The following is a 26,783-nucleotide window of genomic DNA, read 5'->3' on the forward strand; positions in this document are numbered from 1 at the left end:
CTCATGTTCAGCTGCTGTCAATCAGCACCCCCAGGTCCCTCTCTGCCTGGCTGCTCTCAGCCACTCTGACCCCAGCCTGTAGCTCTGCCTGGGGTTGCTGTGGCCAAAGTGCAGCCCCTGGCACTTGGACTCTTGGAGCATTCCAGCAGCTGTAGGAGGGTGGCATGGCCCTGTGAAATGTTGAGGGGTGAGGAGTTCAGTGGTGTTGAAGGTAGCTGTGGAGGGGCTGGTGTTCCATGGTGCCATCTCATCACCATGGGCAGCTCCCCAGTGCCCTCCTGCAGCCCTCAGGCAGCTGTGTGCTGGCTGCAGCCAGAGCAGGGTGGGCAGCAGGGCAGCAGAGGGGATTCTGCCCCTGGGCTCTGCTCTGCTCAGACCTCACCTCCAATCCTGCTTCCAGTTCTGCTGTCCCCAGCAGCAGAAGGACTCAGAGCTGCTGGAGAGAGGCCAGAGGAGGCCACAGAGATGCTGCCAGGGCTGGAGCAGCTCTGCTGGGAGCACAGGCTGAGGGAGCTGGGGCTGTGCAGCCTGCAGAGGAGAAGGCTCCAGGGGCACCTCAGAGCTGCTGCCAGGAGCTGAAGGGATCCTGCAGGAAGGCTGCAGAGAGACTTCTGCTGAGGGGGTCTGGAGCCAGGCCAAGGGGGAATGGTTTGGAGCTGAGGCAGAGCAGGGTTAGAGTGGAGCTGAGGAAGAAGTTCTGCAGTGTGAGGCTGGGGAGACTCTGGCACAGGCTGCCCAGGGAGGCTGTGGCTGCCTCCTGCCTGGAGGTGTTCAGGACCAGGCTGGATGAGGCCTTGAGCAGCCTGTGCTGGTGGGAAGTGGCAGGGAGGTTGGAGTGGATGATCTCTGTGGTGTCTGAGTCATTTTGTGATCTGCCTGGTTCCACCTTTCTGTTGTCACTTGATCCCTGAGCTCACTTAGGGGCAGGGAGCTGCAGATGTTTCGTGCTGCCAGCTTGCCAGTGCCAGCAAGGTGCTGTGCCCAGGGCACATCTCTCAACAGCCTGCTTCCATCTGCCTGAAATCACACTCTGCTGCCAGAGGGACACAAAAGAGCTTTGAACAAGGGCCCAGGGGGGAGGAAAAGGGGTGGGGAAATGCCAAATATTTGTGTTGGGTTGTTAGGAGATCCTGCACTGGGGATGTGATGTGTGGCCAGTCCAGGGCTGGAATGGTTGGGACAAGGGAGCTTCCTTGTGAGCCTGAGTGAGGATGTGGTGCTGTAGGATATCACAGTCTCACAGAATCACCAAGGTTGGAAGAGACCTCAAAGATCACCAAGTCCAACCTGGCACCACAGACCTCATGACTAAACCATGGCACCAAGTGCCACATCCAATCCCCTCTGGAACACCTCCAGGGATGAGGACTCCACCACCTCCCTGGGCTGCACATTCCAATGGCCAACAACTCTCTCTGGGAAGAACTTTCTCCTCACCTCCAGCCTAAACCTCCCCTGGCACAGCTGGAGACTGTGTCCTCTTGTTCTGGTGCTGGGTGCCTGGGAGAAGAGCCCAACCCCCACCTGGCTCCAACCTCCCTGCAGGGAGTTGTAGAGGGCAATGAGGTCTCCCCTGAGCCTCCTCTTCTCCAGGCTAAGCAACCCCAGCTCCCTCAGCCTCTCCTCACAGGGCTGTGCTCCAGACCCCTCCCCAGCTTCGTTGCCCTTCTCTGGACATCTTCCAGCATCTCAACATCTTCCTGACCTGAGGAGCCCAGAACTGGACACAGTATAGAGTCCAGGGGAGGCTGTGAGGATGCTGAAGGGCCTGGAGCAGCTGGGTGAGGAGGGAAGGCTGAGAGCCCTGGGGCTGAGAGCCTGGAGAAGGCTGAGAAGGAGATGTTATCAATGGCCATGAATATCTGAGGGGCAGGAAGGGGCCAGGCTCTGCTCAGTGCTGCCTTGGGACAGGACAGGAGGCAATGGACACAATCTGGAGCCCAGGAGGTTCCACCTCAATGTGAAGAGAAACTTCTTAGGTGTGAGGGTGCTGGAGGCCTGGAGCAGGCTGCCCAGAGAGGTTGTGGAGTCTCCTGATGTGGAGAGCTTCCAACCCCCCCTGGATGTGTTCTGTGTGCCCTGCCCTGGGTGCCCTGCTCTGGCAGGGGCTTGGCCTGGATGATCTCTGCAGGTCCCTTCCAAGCCCTGCCATGCTGTGGTGCTGTGATTCTGCTGCTGCCCAGCCTCTGGGGAGCTGGGAGATGGCCTGTTGCTGCTCTGTCTGCTCCCCATGCCTGCTCTCCTGGACACTGGGATACAGGCTTGGCTCCAGAGAGCAGCTGAGCTGCAGCCTCTGCACCGCTGCCTGTGTGGTGGCTGCTGCTCAACACCTCTCTGCCCCCCTGCCTCAGGTGGAGCCCAGCTCCCTCCTCCAGGAGGTGACACTGGAGGGGTCATGGCTTTGTGGGCCTGCTCATGAGCCTGTGATACTGCAGTGCTGTCAGCTGCCTCTCCTGGGGTGCTGTGGCTTTGCTGCAGGAGCAGGGGTGTGAGGGATTTGCTGTCCCAGCTAGCACCCTCCACTCCTTCTTAGGAAGGTCTCAGAGTGCCACCTACTCTCCCCAGGGCTCTGGAGTCCCTTAAATCAGGGCCCAGACAGAGAGCCAGCTTGGAAGGGACCCCAAGATCAGCTGCTCCAACCTGTCTGGGGGATGGAGCAGCTGCAAGGAGCTGGCCCAGCCCCCTGCCAGGCTGAGCCTCCACCCTGCCCAGTGCAGGGCATCCACTGCTGCCCCTGGGAGAGGATTCCAACATCTGCCTGTTCTCCTTAGCTTCCAGGCCTCCCTGGGGGGACTCCTGTCCTGTTTTATTGCTGTTTATTGGTTTTTCACCAGTGCCCACAGCAGTCAGGCTGCTGCTTGAGAGGGGCAGCTCTGCTTCTCACCCTTTGTGTGCTGCCACAAGGACTTGTGTGTGCCCACAGCTGTGCACTGACCTGGGAAGAGATGAACCACAGAAGGCTTTGGGTTGGAAGGGACCTGAAAGGTCATCTAGTTCCAACCCCCCCTGCCATGGGCAGGGAGACCTCCCACTAGCCCCCACTGCTCCTTTTTGGAGTGAGGAGCCCACAGCTGAGCCCAGTGCTGAAGGTGAGGCCTCAGCAGTGCCCAGCACAGGGGACAGTCACTCCTGTGAGGAAGGTAAAGACGAGGAGAGGAGCAGGTGCCTGCAGTCCCATCCTGCTGTCCCACAGCAGAGAGGCAATGCAACTGGCTCCAGCAAGGCTGGAGGAATCCAGGAGGCCACTGATGAGAAGCACAGCATGAAAGACCAGCAGTGTGGATGCTGTGGCCAAGGGGGGAAAAGACCACCACAGCCTCCTGGCTCGCACAGGCAGCATCCCCAGGTCACTTGCCATGAAACCTGTGGCCATGGCACTTGGGAACAGGGTTTAATGGCCATGGTGGCAATGGGTTGAAGGTTGGACTTGATGGTCTCAAAGGTCTTTCCCAAGCCAAACAGTCCTGGGGTTCTGTAATCCCAGCTCTCCTGACTCACTGGGGGTGCAGGTGTGTGGCTCCCCCTGAGGAGGTCTGACTGTGCAGACAGGGCCAGCAGGCAGCTCCTCAACACACAGCCCAGGACTGAGGTGACTGGATGTGACATAACAACCTGCTGGGGCTGCAGCAGCAGCAGCAGGCAGGGTGTGCTGAGGCTGGACAGGTCCTTCCCCAGCCTGCCCTGCTGCTGCTGAAGGAACAGCACTGCAGAAGGGAAGAGAGGAGCAGGAGCAGAAGCAGCTGGGAGGTTCAGCCTGTCCAGCTGGAAGCCCAACAAGGCATTAACAAACTTGTGACAGGCCAGGCTCTTCCTGCAGCCCCAGGGCTCCCACACAGCTGCACCAAAGGAGACTTGCTGTGCTGCCTCTGACAGAGCTGCATCAACTTACTGCAGCTAAGGAACAAGGGGATCAGGGCTGGGACAGCAGCAGCTGGGTGTGGAGCTCAGCCTGGGGGAAACCAAACCAAGCAAGCAACAGAGGGAAAAATAAACAACTGGGAAAGGCCAGGCAAGGGGCAGGCTAAGGAGAAATGTCTGCTCTGAAGTGGCCCAGGAAAGGGGGAAACAGCAGCTGAACAGGAGCCAGCAGTGTACTCAGGTGGCAAAGGCAGCCCCCAGCAGCCTGGCCTGCAGCAGCAATGCTGTGGGCAGCAGGAGCAGGGCAGGGATGGTGCCCCTGGGCTGGGCACAGCTCAGTTCAGTTTTGGGCTCCTCACTCCAAGAAGGACATTGAGGGCTGGAGCAGGGCCAGAGAAGGGCAACAGAGCTGGGGAAGGGTCTGGAGAGCAGGGCTGGGGAGGAGCAGCTGAGGGAGCTGGGGGTGTTCAGCCTGGAGCAGAGGAGGCTGAGGGAGACCTCATTGCTCTCTGCAGCTCCCTGAGAGGAGGCTGCAGGGAGCTGGGGTTGGGCTCTGCTCCCTAGTCTCAGGTGACAGAAGGAGAGGAACTGGCCTGGAATTGTGCCAGGGGAGGCTTGGGTTGGAGAAGAGGAGAAATGTCTTTGGTGTCAGAGTGGTCAGGGCCTGGCAGAGGCTGCCCAGGGAGGTGGTGGAGTCCCCATGCCTGGAGGGGTCGAGAACCCTGTGGCCATGGCAGCTGGGGCCAGGGTTTGGTGCCCATGGTGGGGATGGGTTGAAAGTCGGAGTCAGTGACCTTAGAGGTCACTTCCAAGCCAAATAATTCTGTGGCTCTGTGCAGCAGCAGAAGATCCTCTCACAGGCTGTTGCTATCTGCTAACAGAGAGGGACCTGGGGGTGCTGATTGACAGCTGCCTAAACATGAGCCAGCAGTGTGCCCAGGGGGACAAGAAGGCCAATGGCATCCTGGCCTGCATCAGGAAGAGTGTGGCCAGCAGGAGCAGGGAGGTCATTGTGCCCTGTGCTCAGCACTGCTCAGGCCACACCTTGAGTCCTGTGTCCAGTTCTGGGCTCCTCAGTTTAAGAAGGACATTGAGAGACTTGAAGGTGTCCAGAGAAGGGCAACAAAGCTGGGGAGGGGTCTGGAGCACAGCCCTGTGAGGAGAGGCTGAGGGAGCTGGGGTTGCTTAGCCTGGAGAAGAGGAGGCTCAGGGGAGACCTTCTTGCTCTCTCCAACTCCCTGAAGGGAGGTTGGAGCCAGGTGATTGTAGCCAGAGAGATTGGCCATGGGAATGTGCTGCCCAGGGAGGTGGTGGAGTCCCCATCCCTGGAGGTGTTCCAGAGGGGATTGGATGTGGCACTTGGTGCCATGGTTTAGTCATGAGATCTGTGGTGCCAGGTTGGATTTGGTGATCCTCAAGGTCCTTTCCAACCTTGGTGATTCTGTGAGACTGTGATATCCTACAGCACCACATCCTCACTCAGGATCACAAGGAAGCTCCCTTGTCCCAACCATTCCAGCCCTGGACTGGCCACACATCACATCCCCAGTGCAGGATCTCCTAACAACCCAACACAAATATTTGGCATTTCCCCACCCCTTTTCCTCCCCCCTGGGCCCTTGTTCAAAGCTCTTTTGTGTCCCTCTGGCAGCAGAGTGTGATTTCAGGCAGATGGAAGCAGGCTGTTGAGAGATGTGCCCTGGGCACAGCACCTTGCTGGCACTGGCAAGCTGGCAGCACAAAACATCTGCAGCTCCCTGCCCCTAAGTGAGCTCAGGGATCAAGTGACAACAGAAAGGTGGAACCAGGCAGATCACAAAATGACTCAGACACCACAGAGATCATCCACTCCAACCTCTCTGCCACTTCCCACCAGCCCAGGCTGCTCAAGGCCTCATCCAGCCTGGCCCTGAACACCCCCAGGCAGGAGGCAGCCACAGCCTCCCTGGGCAGCCTGTGCCAGAGCCTCCCCAGCCTCACACTGCAGAACTTCTTCCTCAGCTCCACTCTAACCCTGCTCTGCCTCAGCTCCAAACCATTCCCCCTTGGCCTGGCTCCAGACCCCCTCAGCAGAAGTCTCTCTGCAGCCTTCCTGCAGGATCCCTTCAGCTCCTGGCAGCAGCTCTGAGGTGCCCCTGGAGCCTTCTCCTCTGCAGGCTGCACAGCCCCAGCTCCCTCAGCCTGTGCTCCCAGCAGAGCTGCTCCAGCCCTGGCAGCATCTTTGTGGCCTCCTCTGGCCTCTCTCCAGTAGCTCTGAGTCCTTCTGCTGCTGGGGACAGCAGAGCTGGAGGCAGGACTGGAGGTGAGGCCTGAGCAGAGCAGAGCCCAGGGGCAGAATCCCCTCTGCTGCCCTGCTGCCCACCCTGCTCTGGCTGCAGCCAGCACACAGCTGCCTGAGGGCTGCAGGAGGCACTGGGGAGCTGCCCTTGGTGATGAGATGGCACCATGGAACACCAGCCCCTCCACAGCTACCTTCAACACCACTGAACTCCTCACCCCTCAACATTTCACAGGGACATGCCACCCTCCTACAGCTGCTGGAATGCTCCAAGAGTCCAAGTGCCAGGGGCTGCACTTTGGCCACAGCAACCCCAGGCAGAGCTACAGGCTGGGGGCAGAGTGGCTGAGAGCAGCCAGGCAGAGAGGGACCTGGGGGTAGTGGTTGACAGCAGCTGAACATGAGCCAGCAGTGTGCCCAGGGGGCCAAGAAGGCCAAGGGCATCCTGGCCTGCATCAGGAACAGTGTGGCCAACAGGAGCAGGGAGGTCATTGTGCCCTGTGCTCAGCAGTGCTCAGGCCACACCTTGAGTCCTGTGTCCAGTTCTGGGCTCCTCAGTTTAAGAAGGACATTGAGAGACTTGAGTGTGTCCAGAGAAGGGCAAGAAAGCTGGGGAGGGGTCTGGAGCACAGCCCTGTGAGGAGAGGCTGAGGGAGCTGGGGTTGCTTAGCCTGGAGAGGAGGAGGCTCAGGGGAGACCTTCTTGCTCTCTCCAACTCCCTGCAGGGAGGTTGGAGCCAGGTGGGGGTTGGGGTCTTCTCCCAGGCACCCAGCAGCAGAACAAGAGGACACAGTCTCAAGCTGTGCCAGGGGAGGTTTAGGCTGGAGGTGAGGAGAAAGTTCTTCCTGGAGAGAGTCATTGGTCATTGGAATGTGCTGCCCAGGGAGGTGGTGGAGTCCCCATCCCTGGAGGTGTTCAAGAGGGGATTGGATGTGGCACTTGGTGCCATGGTCTAGTCATGAGGTCTGTGGTGACAGCTTGGACTTGATGATCCTTGAGGTCTCTTCCAACCTTTGTGACACTGTGAGGCTGTGAAGAGAACTGTACCTGCACAGTGGAGTGCAAGAGGGTACAGAGGTATGTGAAGAGCTCTAAAACAAGCAGCCCCCAGCCCAAGAGCCCTTGGGAGGACTGGAGATGGGGGGCAGGCAGCCCTACAGCACACCCAGGGGCTCCTTGCCGAGGGAGAAGGAGCAGCTTGTCAGTCACCACTGCCAGAGCAGATGATTCAGGGGCACTGCAGAGTGCACTTCACAGCCCTGCATGGGCACCACATGCTGCAGCCAGCACAGGCCCTAGATGGCCGTCATGGCTCTGAGGGGATCTGCACAACTGGGGCCACCAGGCAGAGATGCTGGACCCAGAGTTGATGCAGCTGGGGATCTGAGCAATGCTCAGCAAGAGCTAAAGGCTGGGGGGCAGGAGGATGGGGGCAGACTCTTGTCAGTGATGCCCAGGGACAGGACAAGGGGCAGTGAGCATAAAGTGGAACCCAGGAGGGTCCCTCTGAAGAGGAGGAGAAACCCCTTTGGTGTGAGGGTGCTGGAGGCCTGGAGCAGGCTGCCCAGAGGGGCTGTGGAGTCTCCTGCTCTGGAGACATTCAAGACCCACCTGGATGTGTTCCTCTGTGGAGTTTCCTTCCCTGGAGAGCTTCCAGCCCCCCCTGGCCACGGTGACCCTGGGCAAGCTGCTGTGGGTGCCCTGCTACAGATGCTCCCCAGAGGTCTCTTCCAGCTGTCACCATGCTGGGTTCTGTGGCATGAGCTAAACACAGCACGACGTTTCCCCCCCACCCAACCCCCTGCTGCCCTACCCCAGAACACGACTCCCTCCTACTGTTTCACAACTCCCAGCACGACAGCAGTTACACAAGAGCAGGCACAAAGCTCACAGCTCCCCGGAGAGCCCTGCCCCGCTCCACCGCCCCCAAACCCCACCGGCTCCCAGGCTCGGGGCGCACCAAACCCCAGCCGCCACGCCGCAGCCCCTTCTCTCCACAGCACCTGGGCCTCCCCAGGGACCTGCAACACCAGCAAGCCAGGGAACAAGGCAGCAAGCCAGAGCTACAGGCTGGGGGCAGAGTGGCTGAGAGCTGCCAGACAGAGAGGGATCTGGGGGTGCTGATTGACAGCTGCCTAAACATGAGCCAGCAGTGTGCCCAGGGGGGCAAGAAGGCCAAGGGCATCCTGGCCTGCATCAGGAGCAGTGTGGCCAGCAGGAGCAGGGAGGTCATTGTGCCCTGTGCTCAGCACTGGTTAGGCCACACCTTGAGTCCTGTGTCCAGTTCTGGGCTCCTCAGGTTAGGAAGGAGGTTGAGCTGCTGGAAGGTGTCCAGAGAAGGGCAAGAAAGCTGGGGAGGGGTCTGGAGCACAGCCCTGTGAGGAGAGGCTGAGGGAGCTGGGGTTGCTTAGCCTGGAGAAGAGGAGGCTCAGGGGAGACCTCATTGCCCTCTACAACTCCCTGAAAGGTGTTTGGAGCCAGGTGGCGGTTGGTCTCTTCTCCCAGGCACCCAGCACCAGAACAGTCTCAAGCTGCACCAGGGGAGGTTTAGGCTGGAGGTGAGGAGAAAGTTCTTCCTGGAGAGAGTCATTGGTCATTGGAATGTGCTGCCCAGGGAGGTGGTGGAGTCCCCATCCCTGGAGGTGTTCAAGAGGGGATTGGATGTGGCACTTGGTGCCAGGGTCTAGTCATGAGGTTTGTGGTGACAGCTTGGACTCGATGATCCTCGAGGTCTCTTCCACCCTTGGTGATTCTATGAGACTGTGAGACTGTGACAGACTGCCCAAGGAGGTGGCTGAATCATCATCCCTGCGGGGCTCCCACAGCTGTGGAGTGTGGTGCTGAGGGGCCGTGGTTCAGCGGTGACCTGGTGGTGCTGGGTTAAGGGCTGGACTGCATGACCTGCAAAGTCTCTTCTGACCAAACCCTCTGCATGATGCCACCAAGGGCTGCATCCATGCCCCATGCTGCTGCCACCCTGGCCAAGAAGGTATATATTTCTCCCTGACCTGCCCACTAATTTAAGTGTTGGCACAGGAGAAGGGGAGCAAAGGAGCCCTGACAGGCTGCCAGCCCTTTCTGCCTCCTAGTAACTCGATACAGCACACCACCTCTGCTGGAGACAGCGGCAGGAGGATCTCTGAGGGCCCTGGCATCTTAGTAAGACATTAACAAGATTGCTGGGCATCAAACAAGGCTGCAGACTCTCCTCAGAGCAGTGCTGGGCTCCAGCTTACGACACAGATCTGCTCCCTGTTCCAAGTGGGCCAGCAGTCACCACCACCCTCCCGGCAGAACACTCCTTACTACGACAGGCACCCGGTGAGCACATGAGCCAAGGGCACAGCCCCAGGGCAGAAGCTGTCCCTGTCTGAATGACAGGCAGCAGGAGCAGTAAACAAGGGCAAAATCCCACAGTTAAAGAATCACAGAATGCTCTGGGCTGGAAGGGACCTCCAAAGCTCATCCAGTCCAACCCACTCTGCACTCAGCAGGGACACCCACCACTAAATCAGGTTGCCCAGAGCCCTCTCCAGCCTCACCTGGAATAGCTCCAGGGATGGGACCCCAACCACCTCCCTGGGCAACCTGCTGCAGTGTTCCACCCCCCTGAACTCCATAAAATCCTCTTCCTTCTGAAAAGGAGGCAAAACTTTGTTGGTGTGAGGCTGCTGGAGGCCTGGAGCAGGCTGCCCAGAGAGGTTGCGGAGTCTCCTGGTGTGGAGAGCTTCCAACCCCCCCTGGGCATTGTGCTGCTGGGCAAGCTGCTGGGGGTGCCCTGCTGGGGCAGGGGGGCTGGGCTGGGTGAGCTCCAGAGGTCCCTTCCAACCCCCCCTGGGCATTGTGCTGCTGGGCAAGCTGCTGGGGGTGCCCTGCTGGGGCAGGGGGTTGGACTGGGTGAGCTCCAGAGGTCCCTTCCAAGCCTCCCTGGGCATTGTGCTGCTGGGCAAGCTGCTGGGGGTGCACTGCTGGGGCAGGGGCTGGGCTGGGTGAGCTCCAGAGGTCCCTTCCAAAGCCCAGCACGCTGGGAGTCTGTGAGACACTGGTGTTTATTGTCTGGTGCTGAGGCTGGAGTAACTCCTCCTACCAGCCCTCACCTATACCTTTATTTATAGCAGCCTGGAAAGCAGAACACAGAGCAGCCACCACCCAGGCCCCAGTGATCCACCGTTACCAGCCGAGTGCCTCTCCAGCTCCATTGCCTTCCACTTGCCACTGCCAAGAAGCCAGCTCCTGGGAGGCAAAGCCACAGTGACTTGCACTGATCACAATCCCTGCAGGCACAGCCCCAAAGGAGGCATCCACCCCACGCCAGGACAGCTCCTACAGGCAGGGAGGCTCTGGGGGGCGAGGGTGCCGCGGTGAAACACCCTCTGGGGGGGCTGCAAACATCTCACCTGCAGAAGATATTCAGGGCCAAACAAACACAGCTGGGATGCTGCGCTGACAGTGTGCCACCCTGACAGCCTGGCAAGGTGTGGAAAGGAAAAGCCAAGGAGCCCTGCAGGAGAGAGGCCTGGGGCACTGGAAAATCCACTTTCCACAACCCTGCCCTCGCCCAGCGGGAGCCTGGCAGCTCCAGAGGATGCAGCCAGCGGGGACAGGGCGGGGGGGGGTCCAACTCCCAGGGTGACCTTGAGGAAATCCCACAGCCTATCCACGCTTCCACCTTCTCCATCCACGGGAGGAAGAGCACAATAACCTTGACGCACCTCAACGCGGCGCAGATCTGGCTTAGCAGAGCCCGGGAGGCGCTCCGGGGGAGCTTACACGCAGGACCTTCGACCAGGGCGGCCAGAGGCTACGACCCTAACAAGCCACCCCGCAGAGGAGAAGCCCCAGAGAAACGTGCCCATCGCTCTCGACACGGGAAGCAGCGGCTCCGGGTCAGCAAAGGGCACGGCTGAAGGCACACACGTGTCACCCGCGATTTCCCCTGCCACGACCGGGACAGGAAGCCCCCAGCGCCGGCAGCCCCCAGCGCCGGCAGCCCCGGGACACCTCCCCCCCCGGCTCGGCTCCAACCCTTACAGCCCCCGCCCCAAAGCCGGACGGGAAGATCCCCGGATCCCCGGCCCCGGGACGGGAGCAGGGACCGAGGCGCCCGGCGCTGCCCAGGGTGAGAGGAGCAGCCGGCGGGCGGCCAGGGGAGCGGCTGGGGGCGCGGCCGGGCTTACGAACCCCGGCGGGAGGCAGGGCACACGGGGGTGGCCCGCGGCGTGAGGGGGGGTCAAGGGGGGCAGGGAGCTCCGGGGTGAGGGGGTTCAAGGGGGGCAGAGCAGCTCCGGTTCAGGGAGTTTACGGGGTGCAGAGCAGCTCCGGGGTGAGGGGATGCCAGGGGTACAGGGCAGCTCCGGGGTGAGGGTGCACAAGGGGTACACGGGGCGCAGGGCAGCTCCGGGGTGAGTGGGTTCAAGGGGTGCAGGGCAGCCCCTGGGGTCAGGGGGTGCAGGGCAGCTCGGGGGTGCAGGGGCGCAGGGCAGCCCCCGAGGCGAGCCGCCGGCTGCCGGCGGGAGCAGCGGGCAGGGCGCCGGGCAGGGCCCGCACACCCCCGGGGCGAGGGGCCGGTGCCGCAGGGGCCAGGCCGGGGCAGGGGCGCCGGGGGCCGGCGGAGCGGCGGCGGGGGAGGGGGGGGGGGGGGGCGGGTCCGGCGCGGCGCCCCGCGGGCCCGCGCGCGCGGCGGCCGCACTTACCGGAGCGGGGCGGCGGCGGCGGGGGCGGGGGCGGCGGCGGGTCCCGCCGGGGCCGGTGCGGCGTGTGGCGCGGAGCTCCGGCTGCCTCCCGTCTCTGCCCGGCGCGGCGCGGCGCGGCTCAGCTCTGCCCCCTCTGGCCGCGCCCGCCGCGGGAGAAGCGCCGCCGCCGGCCGGCCCTCCCCGCCGGGGCGGCTGCGGCGTCACCACGGCAACGCCGCGCCGGGGCGCGAGGGCCTGGGCCTGCGCCGGCAGCCGCCGCCGCTTCCCGCAGCCGCCGCCGCCTCCCGCAGCCTCGCCCGCCCCGCCGGCCGCCACCCCCCCCCGCGGCCACCCCCCCCGCGGCGGCGGCGAGCTGCGCACCCCCCCGGCCCGGCCGACAGCCATCTTGCGGCCACCCGGGGAGCAGGCAGCAGGGTGGCACCGCGGGAGGAGAGGAAGCGAGGGGGAGAGCAACGAGTCTGCCTTTGCCTTCGCAGTAGAGGCCCGGCCGGACCTGCGGGGCTGGATCGCGGGGCTGGATCGCAGCAGCACCTTCAAGCAGCAGCACCTTCAAGCAGCGCCTTCAGCAGCAGCACCCACAGCTGCAGCACCCTCAGCAGCAGCACCCTCAGCAGCAGCACCCACAGCTGCAGCACCCTCAGCAGCAGCACCCTCAGCAGCAGCACCTTCAAGCAGCATCACCCTCAGCAGCAGCTCCCTCAGCAGCATCACTCTCAGCAGCAGCACCTCCAAGCAGCAGCACCCTCAGCAGCAGCACCCTCAGCAGCATCACCCTCAGCAGCAGCACCCTCAGCAGCAGCACCCTCAGCAGCATCACCCTCAGCAGCAGCACCTCCAAGCAGCATCACCCTTAGCAGCATCACCCTCAGCAGAATCACTCTCAGCAGCATCACCCTCAGCAGCATCACTCTCAGCAGCAGCACCTCCAAGCAGCAGCACCCTCAGCAGCAGCACCCTCAGCAGCATCACCCTCAGCAGCAGCACCCTCAGCAGCAGCACCCTCAGCAGCATCACCCTCAGCAGCAGCACCTCCAAGCAGCATCACCCTTAGCAGCATCACCCTCAGCAGAATCACTCTCAGCAGCATCACCCTCAGCAGCATCACTCAGCAGCAGCACCCTCAGCAGCAGCACCCTCAGCAGCAGCACCCTCAGCAGCAGCACCTCCAAGCAGCAGCACCCTCAGCAGCAGCACCCTCAGCAGCAGCACCCTCAGCAGCAGCTCCCTCAGCAGCATCACCCTCAGCAGCATCACCCTCAGCAGCAGCACCCTCAGCAGCATCACCCTCAGCAGCAGCACCCTCAGCAGCAGCTCCCTCAGCAACATCACCCTCAGCAGCATCACCCTCAGCAGCATCACCCTCAGCAGCATCACCCTCAGCAGCAGCACCCTCAGCAGCAGCACCCTCAGCAACATCACCCTCAGCAGCATCACTCTCAGCAGCAGCACCCTCAGCAACATCACCCTCAGCAGCATCACTCAGCAGCAGCACCCACAGCAGCAGCACCCTCAGCAGCATCACCCTCAGCAGCAGCACCCACAGCAGCAGCACCCTCAGCAGCAGCTCCCTCAGCAGCATCACTCTCAGCAGCAGCACCCTCAGCAGCATCACTCTCAGCAGCAGCACCCTCAGCAGCAGCACCCTCAGCAGCATCACTCTCAGCAGCATCACCCTCAGCAGCATCACTCAGCAGCAGCACCCTCAGCAACAGCACCCTCAGCAGCATCACCCTCAGCAGCAGCACCCTCAGCAGCAGCACCCTCAGCAGCATCACCCTCAGCAGCATCACTCAGCAGCAGCACCCTCAGCAACAGCACCCTCAGCAGCAGCACCCTCAGCAGCAGCACCCACAGCAGCATCACTCTCAGCAGCAGCACCCTCAGCAACAGCACCCACAGCAGCATCACTCTCAGCAGCAGCACCCTCAGCAGCAGCACCCTCAGCAGCATCACCCTCAGCAACAGCACCCTCAGCAGCATCACCCTCAGCAGCATCACCCTCAGCAGCATCACCCTCAGCAGCAGCACCCTCAGCAGCAGCACCTGGCAGATGAGCTGCCAAGCTGCTCTCCATCATTTTCCTCCAGTCCTGGCTCACTGGAGAGGTCCCAGCTGACTGAAACTGGCCAGTGTGGTCCCCATGCACAAGAAGGGATGGAGGAACCTGGAAACTCCAGGCCTGGCAGCCTGAGCTCAGTGCCAGGGAAAGTGATGGAGCAGATTATCCTGGGGGCAATAACTGCACCTGAAGGATGGCCAAGGGCTCAGGTCCAGCCAGCATGGATTTAGGAAGGGCAGGTCCTGCCTCTCCAACCTGATCTCCCTCACTGCGCAGGTGACTGCCTGGGGGCTGTGGGGCAGGCTGTGGATGTGGTCTGCCTGGACCTCAGCAAGGCCTTTGACACCATCCCCCACAGCACACTCTGGCCAAGCTGTCAGCCCCTGGCTGGGACAGCAGCTCTCTGAGCTGGGTTAGGAACTGGCTGGAGGCTGAGCCCAGAGAGTGGTGGTGAATGGTGCCACATCCAGCTGGCAGCCAGGCACCAGTGGTGTGCCCCAGGGATCAGTGCTGGGCCCTGTGCTCTTTAACATCTTCATTGATGATCTGGAGGAGGGCATTGAGTCAGTCATCAGCAAAATTGCAGGTGACACAAAGCTGGGGGCAGGAGTTGATCTGCTGGAGGGTAGAGAGGCTCTGCAGAGGGACCTTGCCAGGCTGGACAGATGGGCAGAGGCCAAGAGGATGGCATTCAACAAGTCCAAGTGCCAGGGGCTGCACTTTGGCCACAGCAACCCCAGGCAGTGCTACAGGCTGGTGGCAGAGTGGCTGAGAGCTGCCAAACAGAGAGGGACCTGGGGGTGCTGGTTGACAGCAGCTGAACATGAGCCTGCAGTGTGCCCAGGGGGCCAAGAAGGCCAAGGGCATCCTGGCCTGCATCAGGAACAGTGTGGCCAGCAGGAGCAGGGAGGTCATTCTGCCCCTGGACACTGCACTGATTAGGCCACACCTTGAGTCCTGTGTCCAGTTCTGGGCTCCTCAGGTTAGGAAGGACATTGAGAGACTTGAAGGTGTCCAGAGAAGGGCAAGAAAGCTGGGGAGGGGTCTGGAGCACAGCCCTGTGAGGAGAGGCTGAGGGAGCTGGGGTTGCTTAGCCTGGAGAAGAGGAGGCTCAGGGGAGACCTTCTTGCTCTCTCCAACTCCCTGAAGGGAGGTTGGAGCCAGGTGGGGGTTGGGCTCTTCTCCCAGGCAGCCAGCACCAGAACAAGAGGACACAGTCTCAAGCTGTGCCAGGGGAGGTTTAGGCTGGAGGTGAGGAGAAAGTTCTTCCCAGCAAGAGAGATTGGCCTTGGGAATGTGCTGCCCAGGGAGGTGGTGGAGTCCCCATCCCTGGAGGTGTTCAAGAGGGGATTGGATGTGGCACTTGGTGCCATGGTCTAGTCATGAGGTCTGTGGTGACAGCTTGGACTTGGTGATCCTTGAGGTCTCTTCCAACCTTGGTGATTCTGTGAGACTGTGAGGCTGTGATACCTCCAAGCAGCAGCACCCTCAGCAGCATCACTCTCAGCAGCAGCTCCCTCAGCAGCAGCTCCCTCAGCAGCATCACTCTCAGCAGCAGCACGTTCAGCTGCATCACCCTCAGCAGCAGCTCCCTCAGCAGCATCACCCTCAGCAGCAGCTCCCTCAGCAGCAGCATGTTCCGTCTTGCTGCCAGGAGCATCCCAGGGTGCCTCTCCTCACACAGAAGCATCCATGGAGACTGTTTCAGCAGACCATGGCTAGGACTCGATGGTCCCCAGGGCCTTTCCCAGCTGAGACAAGGCACAGGCTGATTCTGATCCAGGAGGCCCCTAGGAGCTAAACAAGGCACAATGGGGACAGCAGTGGCCAGCCAGGGCTCAGTGCCTCTTGGGAGGGTAGAATCTCAGAGCACTTTCAGTTGGAAGAGACCTCTAAGGGCATCCAGTCCTAACCCCACCTGGGACACCCTGCCAGGCCCTGACCACTCTGACACCAAAGACATTTTGCCTCCTCTCCAACCTCAGCCTCCCCTGGCACAATTCCAGGCCAGTTCCTCTCCTTCTATCCCCTGAGACTGGGGAGCGGAGCCCAGCCCCCAGCTGCCTGCAGCCTCCTCTCAAGGAGCAGTAATGAGCAATGAGGTCTCCCTAAGCCTCCTCTGCTCCACACTGAACAACCCCAGCTCCCTCAGCTGCTCCTCAGCAAGGAGCTCCAGAGGAATCCATGAACAAGAGCATCCCCACCAGGCATGCAGCAAGGTGTGGAGAGCATGGAGCTACCAGCTCTGCCCCAAGGGCTCACAGGAGAGCAGAGCACAGAGCCTGTGCCATGGATCAGAGGGGCTCAGAGCACAGAGCCTGTGCCATGGATCAGAGGGGCTCAGAGCACAGAGCCTGTGCCATGGATCAGAGGGGCTCAGAGCAGAGCACAGAGCCTGTGCCATGGATCAGAGGGGCTCAGAGCAGAGCACAGAGCCTGTGCCATGGATCAGAGGGGCTCAGAGCACAGAGCCTGTGCCATGGATCAGAGGGGCTCAGAGCACAGAGCCTGTGCCATGGATCAGAGGGGCTCAGAGCACAGAGCCTGTGCCATGGATCAGAGGGGCTCAGAGCAGAGCACAGAGCCTGTGCCATGGCTCAGAGGGGCTCAGAGCAGAGCACAGAGCCTGTGCCATGGATCAGAGGGGCTCAGAGCAGAGCACAGAGCCTGTGCCATGGATCAGAGGGGCTCAGAGCAGAGCACAGAGCCTGTGCCATGGATCAGAGGGGCTCAGAGCACAGAGCCTGTGCCATGGATCAGAGGGGCTCAGAGCACAGAGCCTGTGCCATGGATCAGAGGGGCTCAGAGCAGAGCACAGAGCCTGTGCCATGGATCAGAGGGGTTCAGAGCACAGAGCCTGTGCCATGGATCAGAGGGGCTCAGAGCACAGAGCCTGTGCCATGGATCAGAGGGGCTCAGAGCAGAGCACAGAGCCTGTGCCATGGATCAGAGGGGCTCAGAGCAGAGCACAGAGCCTGTGCCATGGATCAGAGGGGCTCAGAGCACAGAGCCTGTGCCATGGATCAGAGGGGCTCAGAGCACAGAGCCTGTGCCATGGATCAGAGGGGCTCAGAGCAGAGCACAGAGCCTGTGCCATGGATCAGAGGGGCTCAGAGCAGAGCACAGAGCCTGTGCCATGGATCAGAGGGACTCAGAGCACAGAGCCTGTGCCATGGATCAGAGGGGCTCAGAGCACAGAGCCTGTGCCATGGATCAGAGGGGCTCAGAGCACAGAGCCTGTGCCATGGATCAGAGGGGCTCAGAGCAGAGCACAGAGCCTGTGCCATGGATCAGAGGGGCTCAGAGCAGAGCACAGAGCCTGTGCCATGGATCAGAGGGGTTCAGAGCAGAGCACAGAGCCTGTGCCATGGATCAGAGGGGCTCAGAGCACAGAGCCTGTGCCATGGATCAGAGGGGCTCAGAGCAGAGCACAGAGCCTGTGCCATGGATCAGAGGGGCTCAGAGCACAGAGCCTGTGCCATGGATCAGAGGGGCTCAGAGCACAGAGCCTGTGCCATGGATCAGAGGGGCTCAGAGCACAGAGCCTGTGCCATGGATCAGAGGGGCTCAGAGCAGAGCACAGAGCCTGTGCCATGGATCAGAGGGGCTCAGAGCACAGAGCCTGTGCCATGGATCAGAGGGGCTCAGAGCAGAGCACAGAGCCTGTGCCATGGATCAGAGGGGCTCAGAGCACAGAGCCTGTGCCATGGATCAGAGGGGCTCAGAGCACAGAGCCTGTGCCATGGATCAGAGGGGCTCAGAGCAGAGCACAGAGCCTGTGCCATGGATCAGAGGGGCTCAGAGCACAGAGCCTGTGCCATGGATCAGAGGGGCTCAGAGCACAGAGCCTGTGCCATGGATCAGAGGGGCTCAGAGCAGAGCACAGAGCCTGTGCCATGGATCAGAGGGGCTCAGAGCAGAGCACAGAGCCTGTGCCATGGATCAGAGGGGCTCAGAGCAGAGCACAGAGCCTGTGCCATGGATCAGAGGGGCTCAGAGCAGAGCACAGAGCCTGTGCCATGGATCAGAGGGGTTCAGAGCACAGAGCCTGTGCCATGGATCAGAGGGGCTCAGAGCACAGAGCCTGTGCCATGGATCAGAGGGGCTCAGAGCAGAGCACAGAGCCTGTGCCATGGCTCAGAGGGGCTCAGAGCAGAGCACAGAGCCTGTGCCATGGATCAGAGGGGCTCAGAGCAGAGCACAGAGCCTGTGCCATGGATCAGAGGGGCTCAGAGCACAGAGCCTGTGCCATGGATCAGAGGGGCTCAGAGCACAGAGCCTGTGCCATGGATCAGAGGGGCTCAGAGCAGAGCACAGAGCCTGTGCCATGGATCAGAGGGGCTCAGAGCAGAGCACAGAGCCTGTGCCATGGATCAGAGGGGCTCAGAGCACAGAGCCTGTGCCATGGATCAGAGGGGCTCAGAGCAGAGCACAGAGCCTGTGCCATGGATCAGAGGGGCTCAGAGCACAGAGCCTGTGCCATGGATCAGAGGGGCTCAGAGCAGAGCACAGAGCCTGTGCCATGGATCAGAGGGGCTCAGAGCACAGAGCCTGTGCCATGGATCAGAGGGGTTCAGAGCACAGAGCCTGTGCCATGGATCAGAGGGGCTCAGAGCACAGAGCCTGTGCCATGGATCAGAGGGGCTCAGAGCAGAGCACAGAGCCTGTGCCATGGCTCAGAGGGGCTCAGAGCAGAGCACAGAGCCTGTGCCATGGATCAGAGGGGCTCAGAGCAGAGCACAGAGCCTGTGCCATGGATCAGAGGGGCTCAGAGCAGAGCACAGAGCCTGTGCCATGGATCAGAGGGGCTCAGAGCACAGAGCCTGTGCCATGGCTCAGAGGGGCTCAGAGCAGAGCACAGAGCCTGTGCCATGGATCAGAGGGGCTCAGAGCAGAGCACAGAGCCTGTGCCATGGATCAGAGGGGCTCAGAGCAGAGCACAGAGCCTGTGCCATGGATCAGAGGGGCTCAGAGCAGAGCACAGAGCCTGTGCCATGGATCAGAGGGGCTCAGAGCACAGAGCCTGTGCCATGGATCAGAGGGGCTCAGAGCAGAGCACAGAGCCTGTGCCATGGATCAGAGGGGCTCAGAGCACAGAGCCTGTGCCATGGATCAGAGGGGCTCAGAGCACAGAGCCTGTGCCATAGATCAGAGGGGCTCAGAGCAGAGCACAGAGCCTGTGCCATGGATCAGAGGGGCTCAGAGCACAGAGCCTGTGCCATGGATCAGAGGGGCTCAGAGCACAGAGCCTGTGCCATGGATCAGAGGGGCTCAGAGCACAGAGCCTGTGCCATGGATCAGAGGGGCTCAGAGCAGAGCACAGAGCCTGTGCCATGGATCAGAGGGGCTCAGAGCAGAGCACAGAGCCTGTGCCATGGATCAGAGGGGCTCAGAGCACAGAGCCTGTGCCATGGATCAGAGGGGCTCAGAGCAGAGCACAGAGCCTGTGCCATGGATCAGAGGGGCTCAGAGCAGAGCACAGAGCCTGTGCCATGGATCAGAGGGGCTCAGAGCACAGAGCCTGTGCCATGGATCAGAGGGGCTCAGAGCACAGAGCCTGTGCCATGGATCAGAGGGGCTCAGAGCACAGAGCCTGTGCCATGGATCAGAGGGGCTCAGAGCAGAGCACAGAGCCTGTGCCATGGCTCAGAGGGGCTCAGAGCAGAGCACAGAGCCTGTGCCATGGATCAGAGGGGCTCAGAGCAGAGCACAGAGCCTGTGCCATGGATCAGAGGGGCTCAGAGCAGAGCACAGAGCCTGTGCCATGGATCAGAGGGGCTCAGAGCACAGAGCCTGTGCCATGGATCAGAGGGGCTCAGAGCACAGAGCCTGTGCCATGGATCAGAGGGGCTCAGAGCAGAGCACAGAGCCTGTGCCATGGATCAGAGGGGTTCAGAGCACAGAGCCTGTGCCATGGATCAGAGGGGCTCAGAGCACAGAGCCTGTGCCATGGATCAGAGGGGCTCAGAGCAGAGCACAGAGCCTGTGCCATGGATCAGAGGGGCTCAGAGCAGAGCACAGAGCCTGTGCCATGGATCAGAGGGGCTCAGAGCACAGAGCCTGTGCCATGGATCAGAGGGGCTCAGAGCACAGAGCCTGTGCCATGGATCAGAGGGGCTCAGAGCAGAGCACAGAGCCTGTGCCATGGATCAGAGGGGCTCAGAGCAGAGCACAGAGCCTGTGCCATGGATCAGAGGGGCTCAGAGCAGAGCACAGAGCCTGTGCCATGGATCAGAGGGGCTCAGAGCACAGAGCCTGTGCCATGGATCAGAGGGGCTCAGAGCAGAGCACAGAGCCTGTGCCATGGATCAGAGGGGCTCAGAGCACAGAGCCTGTGCCATGGATCAGAGGGGCTCAGAGCACAGAGCCTGTGCCATGGATCAGAGGGGCTCAGAGCACAGAGCCTGTGCCATGGATCAGAGGGGCTCAGAGCAGAGCACAGAGCCTGTGCCATGGATCAGAGGGGCTCAGAGCACAGAGCCTGTGCCATGGATCAGAGGGGCTCAGAGCAGAGCACAGAGCCTGTGCCATGGATCAGAGGGGCTCAGAGCACAGAGCCTGTGCCATGGATCAGAGGGGCTCAGAGCACAGAGCCTGTGCCATGGGTCAGAGGGGCTCAGAGCAGAGCACAGAGCCTGTGCCATGGATCAGAGGGGCTCAGAGCAGAGCACAGAGCCTGTGCCATGGATCAGAGGGGCTCAGAGCAGAGCACAGAGCCTGTGCCATGGATCAGAGGGGCTCAGAGCAGAGCACAGAGCCTGTGCCATGGATCAGAGGGGCTCAGAGCAGAGCACAGAGCCTGTGCCATGGATCAGAGGGGTTCAGAGCACAGAGCCTGTGCCATGGATCAGAGGGGCTCAGAGCACAGAGCCTGTGCCATGGATCAGAGGGGCTCAGAGCAGAGCACAGAGCCTGTGCCATGGCTCAGAGGGGCTCAGAGCAGAGCACAGAGCCTGTGCCATGGCTCAGAGGGGCTCAGAGCAGAGCACAGAGCCTGTGCCATGGATCAGAGGGGCTCAGAGCACAGAGCCTGTGCCATGGATCAGAGGGGCTCAGAGCACAGAGCCTGTGCCATGGATCAGAGGGGCTCAGAGCACAGAGCCTGTGCCATGGATCAGAGGGGCTGAGAGCAGAGCACAGAGCCTGTGCCATGGATCAGAGGGGCTCAGAGCAGAGCACAGAGCCTGTGCCATGGATCAGAGGGGCTCAGAGCAGAGCACAGAGCCTGTGCCATGGATCAGAGGGGCTCAGAGCAGAGCACAGAGCCTGTGCCATGGATCAGAGGGGCTCAGAGCACAGAGCCTGTGCCATGGATCAGAGGGGCTCAGAGCAGAGCACAGAGCCTGTGCCATGGATCAGAGGGGCTCAGAGCACAGAGCCTGTGCCATGGATCAGAGGGGCTCAGAGCACAGAGCCTGTGCCATGGATCAGAGGGGCTCAGAGCAGAGCACAGAGCCTGTGCCATGGATCAGAGGGGCTCAGAGCACAGAGCCTGTGCCATGGATCAGAGGGGCTCAGAGCAGAGCACAGAGCCTGTGCCATGGATCAGAGGGGCTCAGAGCAGAGCACAGAGCCTGTGCCATGGATCAGAGGGGCTCAGAGCACAGAGCCTGTGCCATGGATCAGAGGGGCTCAGAGCACAGAGCCTGTGCCATGGATCAGAGGGGCTCAGAGCAGAGCACAGAGCCTGTGCCATGGATCAGAGGGGCTCAGAGCACAGAGCCTGTGCCATGGATCAGAGGGGCTCAGAGCAGAGCACAGAGCCTGTGCCATGGATCAGAGGGGCTCAGAGCACAGAGCCTGTGCCATGGATCAGAGGGGTTCAGAGCACAGAGCCTGTGCCATGGATCAGAGGGGCTCAGAGCACAGAGCCTGTGCCATGGATCAGAGGGGCTCAGAGCAGAGCACAGAGCCTGTGCCATGGCTCAGAGGGGCTCAGAGCAGAGCACAGAGCCTGTGCCATGGATCAGAGGGGCTCAGAGCAGAGCACAGAGCCTGTGCCATGGATCAGAGGGGCTCAGAGCACAGAGCCTGTGCCATGGATCAGAGGGGCTCAGAGCAGAGCACAGAGCCTGTGCCATGGATCAGAGGGGCTCAGAGCAGAGCACAGAGCCTGTGCCATGGATCAGAGGGGCTCAGAGCACAGAGCCTGTGCCATGGATCAGAGGGGCTCAGAGCAGAGCACAGAGCCTGTGCCATGGATCAGAGGGGCTCAGAGCAGAGCACAGAGCCTGTGCCATGGATCAGAGGGGCTCAGAGCACAGAGCCTGTGCCATGGATCAGAGGGGCTCAGAGCAGAGCACAGAGCCTGTGCCATGGATCAGAGGGGCTCAGAGCACAGAGCCTGTGCCATGGATCAGAGGGGCTCAGAGCACAGAGCCTGTGCCATGGATCAGAGGGGCTCAGAGCAGAGCACAGAGCCTGTGCCATGGATCAGAGGGGCTCAGAGCAGAGCACAGAGCCTGTGCCATGGATCAGAGGGGTTCAGAGCACAGAGCCTGTGCCATGGATCAGAGGGGCTCAGAGCACAGAGCCTGTGCCATGGATCAGAGGGGCTCAGAGCAGAGCACAGAGCCTGTGCCATGGCTCAGAGGGGCTCAGAGCAGAGCACAGAGCCTGTGCCATGGATCAGAGGGGCTCAGAGCAGAGCACAGAGCCTGTGCCATGGATCAGAGGGGCTCAGAGCAGAGCACAGAGCCTGTGCAATGGATCAGAGGGGCTCAGAGCAGAGCACAGAGCCTGTGCCATGGATCAGAGGGGTTCAGAGCACAGAGCCTGTGCCATGGATCAGAGGGGCTCAGAGCACAGAGCCTGTGCCATGGATCAGAGGGGCTCAGAGCAGAGCACAGAGCCTGTGCCATGGATCAGAGGGGCTCAGAGCAGAGCACAGAGCCTGTGCCATGGATCAGAGGGGCTCAGAGCAGAGCACAGAGCCTGTGCCATGGATCAGAGGGGCTCAGAGCACAGAGCCTGTGCCATGGATCAGAGGGGCTCAGAGCACAGAGCCTGTGCCATGGATCAGAGGGGCTCAGAGCACAGAGCCTGTGCCATGGATCAGAGGGGCTCAGAGCACAGAGCCTGTGCCATGGATCAGAGGAGCTCAGAACAGAGCACAGAGCCTGTGCCATGGATCAGAGGGGCTCAGAGCACAGAGCCTGTGCCATGGATCAGAGGGGCTCAGAGCAGAGCACAGAGCCTGTGCCATGGATCAGAGGGGCTCAGAGCAGAGCACAGAGCCTGTGCCATGGATCAGAGGGGCTCAGAGCACAGAGCCTGTGCCATGGATCAGAGGGGCTCAGAGCAGAGCACAGAGCCTGTGCCATGGATCAGAGTGGCTCAGAGCACAGAGCCTGTGCCATGGATCAGAGGGGCTCAGAGCACAGAGCCTGTGCCATGGATCAGAGGGGCTCAGAGCACAGAGCCTGTGCCATGGATCAGAGGGGCTCAGAGCAGAGCACAGAGCCTGTGCCATGGATCAGAGGGGCTCAGAGCAGAGCACAGAGCCTGTGCCATGGATCAGAGGGGCTCAGAGCAGAGCACAGAGCCTGTGCCATGGATCAGAGGGGCTCAGAGCACAGAGCCTGTGCCATGGATCAGAGGGGCTCAGAGCACAGAGCCTGTGCCATGGATCAGAGGGGCTCAGAGCACAGAGCCTGTGCCATGGATCAGAGGGGCTCAGAGCAGAGCACAGAGCCTGTGCCATGGATCAGAGGGGCTCAGAGCAGAGCACAGAGCCTGTGCCATGGATCAGAGGGGCTCAGAGCAGAGCACAGAGCCTGTGCCATGGATCAGAGGGGCTCAGAGCACAGAGCCTGTGCCATGGATCAGAGGGGCTCAGAGCACAGAGCCTGTGCCATGGATCAGAGGGGCTCAGAGCACAGAGCCTGTGCCATGGATCAGAGGGGTTCAGAGCAGAGCACAGAGCCTGTGCCATGGATCAGAGGGGCTCAGAGCACAGAGCCTGTGCCATGGATCAGAGGGGCTCAGAGCAGAGCACAGAGCCTGTGCCATGGATCAGAGGGGCTCAGAGCAGAGCACAGAGCCTGTGCCATGGATCAGAGGGGCTCAGAGCACAGAGCCTGTGCCATGGATCAGAGGGGCTCAGAGCACAGAGCCTGTGCCATGGATCAGAGGGGCTCAGAGCACAGAGCCTGTGCCATGGATCAGAGGGGCTCAGAGCACAGAGCCTGTGCCATGGATCAGAGGGGCTCAGAGCACAGAGCCTGTGCCATGGATCAGAGGGGCTCAGAGCAGAGCACAGAGCCTGTGCCATGGATCAGAGGGGCTCAGAGCACAGAGCCTGTGCCATGGATCAGAGGGGCTCAGAGCACAGAGCCTGTGCCATGGATCAGAGGGGCTCAGAGCACAGAGCCTGTGCCATGGATCAGAGGGGCTCAGAGCAGAGCACAGAGCCTGTGCCATGGATCAGAGGGGCTCAGAGCACAGAGCCTGTGCCATGGATCAGAGGGGCTCAGAGCAGAGCACAGAGCCTGTGCCATGGATCAGAGGGGCTCAGAGCAGAGCACAGAGCCTGTGCCATGGATCAGAGGGGCTCAGAGCAGAGCACAGAGCCTGTGCCATGGATCAGAGGGGCTCAGAGCAGAGCACAGAGCCTGTGCCATGGATCAGAGGGGCTCAGAGCAGAGCACAGAGCCTGTGCCATGGATCAGAGGGGCTCAGAGCACAGAGCCTGTGCCATGGATCAGAGGGGCTCAGAGCAGAGCACAGAGCCTGTGCCATGGATCAGAGGGGCTCAGAGCACAGAGCCTGTGCCATGGATCAGAGGGGCTCAGAGCACAGAGCCTGTGCCATGGATCAGAGGGGCTCAGAGCACAGAGCCTGTGCCATGGATCAGAGGGGCTCAGAGCACAGAGCCTGTGCCATGGATCAGAGGGGCTCAGAGCACAGAGCCTGTGCCATGGATCAGAGGGGCTCAGAGCACAGAGCCTGTGCCATAGATCAGAGGGGCTCAGAGCAGAGCACAGAGCCTGTGCCATGGATCAGAGGGGCTCAGAGCAGAGCACAGAGCCTGTGCCATGGATCAGAGGGGCTCAGAGCACAGAGCCTGTGCCATGGATCAGAGGGGTTCAGAGCACAGAGCCTGTGCCATGGATCAGAGGGGCTCAGAGCACAGAGCCTGTGCCATGGATCAGAGGGGCTCAGAGCACAGAGCCTGTGCCATGGATCAGAGGGGCTCAGAGCACAGAGCACAGAGCCTGTGCCATGGATCAGAGGGGCTCAGAGCAGAGCACAGAGCCTGTGCCATGGATCAGAGGGGCTCAGAGCACAGAGCCTGTGCCATGGATCAGAGGGGCTCAGAGCAGAGCACAGAGCCTGTGCCATGGATCAGAGGGGCTCAGAGCAGAGCACAGAGCCTGTGCCATGGATCAGAGGGGCTCAGAGCACAGAGCCTGTGCCATGGATCAGAGGGGCTCAGAGCACAGAGCCTGTGCCATGGATCAGAGGGGCTCAGAGCAGAGCACAGAGCCTGTGCCATGTATCAGAGTGGCTCAGAGCACAGAGCCTGTGCCATGGGTCAGAGGGGCTCAGAGCAGAGCACAGAGCCTGTGCCATGGATCAGAGGGGCTCAGAGCAGAGCACAGAGCCTGTGCCATGGATCAGAGGGGCTCAGAGCACAGAGCCTGTGCCATGGATCAGAGGGGCTCAGAGCACAGAGCCTGTGCCATGGATCAGAGGGGCTCAGAGCAGAGCACAGAGCCTGTGCCATGTATCAGAGTGGCTCAGAGCACAGAGCCTGTGCCATGGATCAGAGGGGCTCAGAGCAGAGCACAGAGCCTGTGCCATGGATCAGAGGGGCTCAGAGCACAGAGCCTGTGCCATGGATCAGAGGGGCTCAGAGCACAGAGCCTGTGCCATGGATCAGAGGGGCTCAGAGCACAGAGCCTGTGCCATAGATCAGAGGGGCTCAGAGCAGAGCACAGAGCCTGTGCCATGGATCAGAGGGGCTCAGAGCAGAGCACAGAGCCTGTGCCATGGATCAGAGGGGCTCAGAGCACAGAGCCTGTGCCATGGATCAGAGGGGTTCAGAGCACAGAGCCTGTGCCATGGATCAGAGGGGCTCAGAGCAGAGCACAGAGCCTGTGCCATGGATCAGAGGGGCTCAGAGCACAGAGCCTGTGCCATGGATCAGAGGGGTTCAGAGCACAGAGCCTGTGCCATGGATCAGAGGGGCTCAGAGCACAGAGCCTGTGCCATGGATCAGAGGGGCTCAGAGCACAGAGCCTGTGCCATGGATCAGAGGGGCTCAGAGCACAGAGCCTGTGCCATGGATCAGAGGGGCTCAGAGCACAGAGCCTGTGCCATGGATCAGAGGGGCTCAGAGCACAGAGCCTGTGCCATGGATCAGAGGGGCTCAGAGCACAGAGCCTGTGCCATGGATCAGAGGGGCTCAGAGCAGAGCACAGAGCCTGTGCCATGGATCAGAGGGGCTCAGAGCAGAGCACAGAGCCTGTGCCATGGATCAGAGGGGCTCAGAGCACAGAGCCTGTGCCATGGATCAGAGGGGCTCAGAGCACAGAGCCTGTGCCATGGATCAGAGGGGCTCAGAGCAGAGCACAGAGCCTGTGCCATGGATCAGAGGGGCTCAGAGCACAGAGCCTGTGCCATGGATCAGAGGGGCTCAGAGCAGAGCACAGAGCCTGTGCCATGGATCAGAGGGGCTCAGAGCAGAGCACAGAGCCTGTGCCATGGATCAGAGGGGCTCAGAGCAGAGCACAGAGCCTGTGCCATGGATCAGAGGGGCTCAGAGCACAGAGCCTGTGCCATGGATCAGAGGGGCTCAGAGCACAGAGCCTGTGCCATGGATCAGAGGGGCTCAGAGCAGAGCACAGAGCCTGTGCCATGTATCAGAGTGGCTCAGAGCACAGAGCCTGTG

General features: G+C 61.3%; 1 protein-coding gene across 1 annotated transcript in view; it reads right to left on the minus strand.

The window, feature by feature from the left end:
- The window catches only part of SLC25A22 (solute carrier family 25 member 22), a 91,314-nt gene extending 79,320 nt beyond the window's left edge, over nt 1-11,994 (minus strand). The window contains exon 1 of the mRNA XM_068166688.1: nt 11,830-11,994. The gene's annotated coding sequence lies outside the window, so the exon portion shown is untranslated. The remainder of the gene's footprint in view (nt 1-11,829) is intronic.
- Between the last annotated feature and the right edge of the window lie 14,789 nt (nt 11,995-26,783).

The sequence above is a fragment of the Melanerpes formicivorus genome, unplaced genomic scaffold (genome assembly GCF_026170545.1).
Source record: "Melanerpes formicivorus ecotype bairdi unplaced genomic scaffold, bMelFor1.0.p_v2 SCAF_103, whole genome shotgun sequence".
NCBI classification, from domain to species: domain Eukaryota; kingdom Metazoa; phylum Chordata; class Aves; order Piciformes; family Picidae; genus Melanerpes; species Melanerpes formicivorus.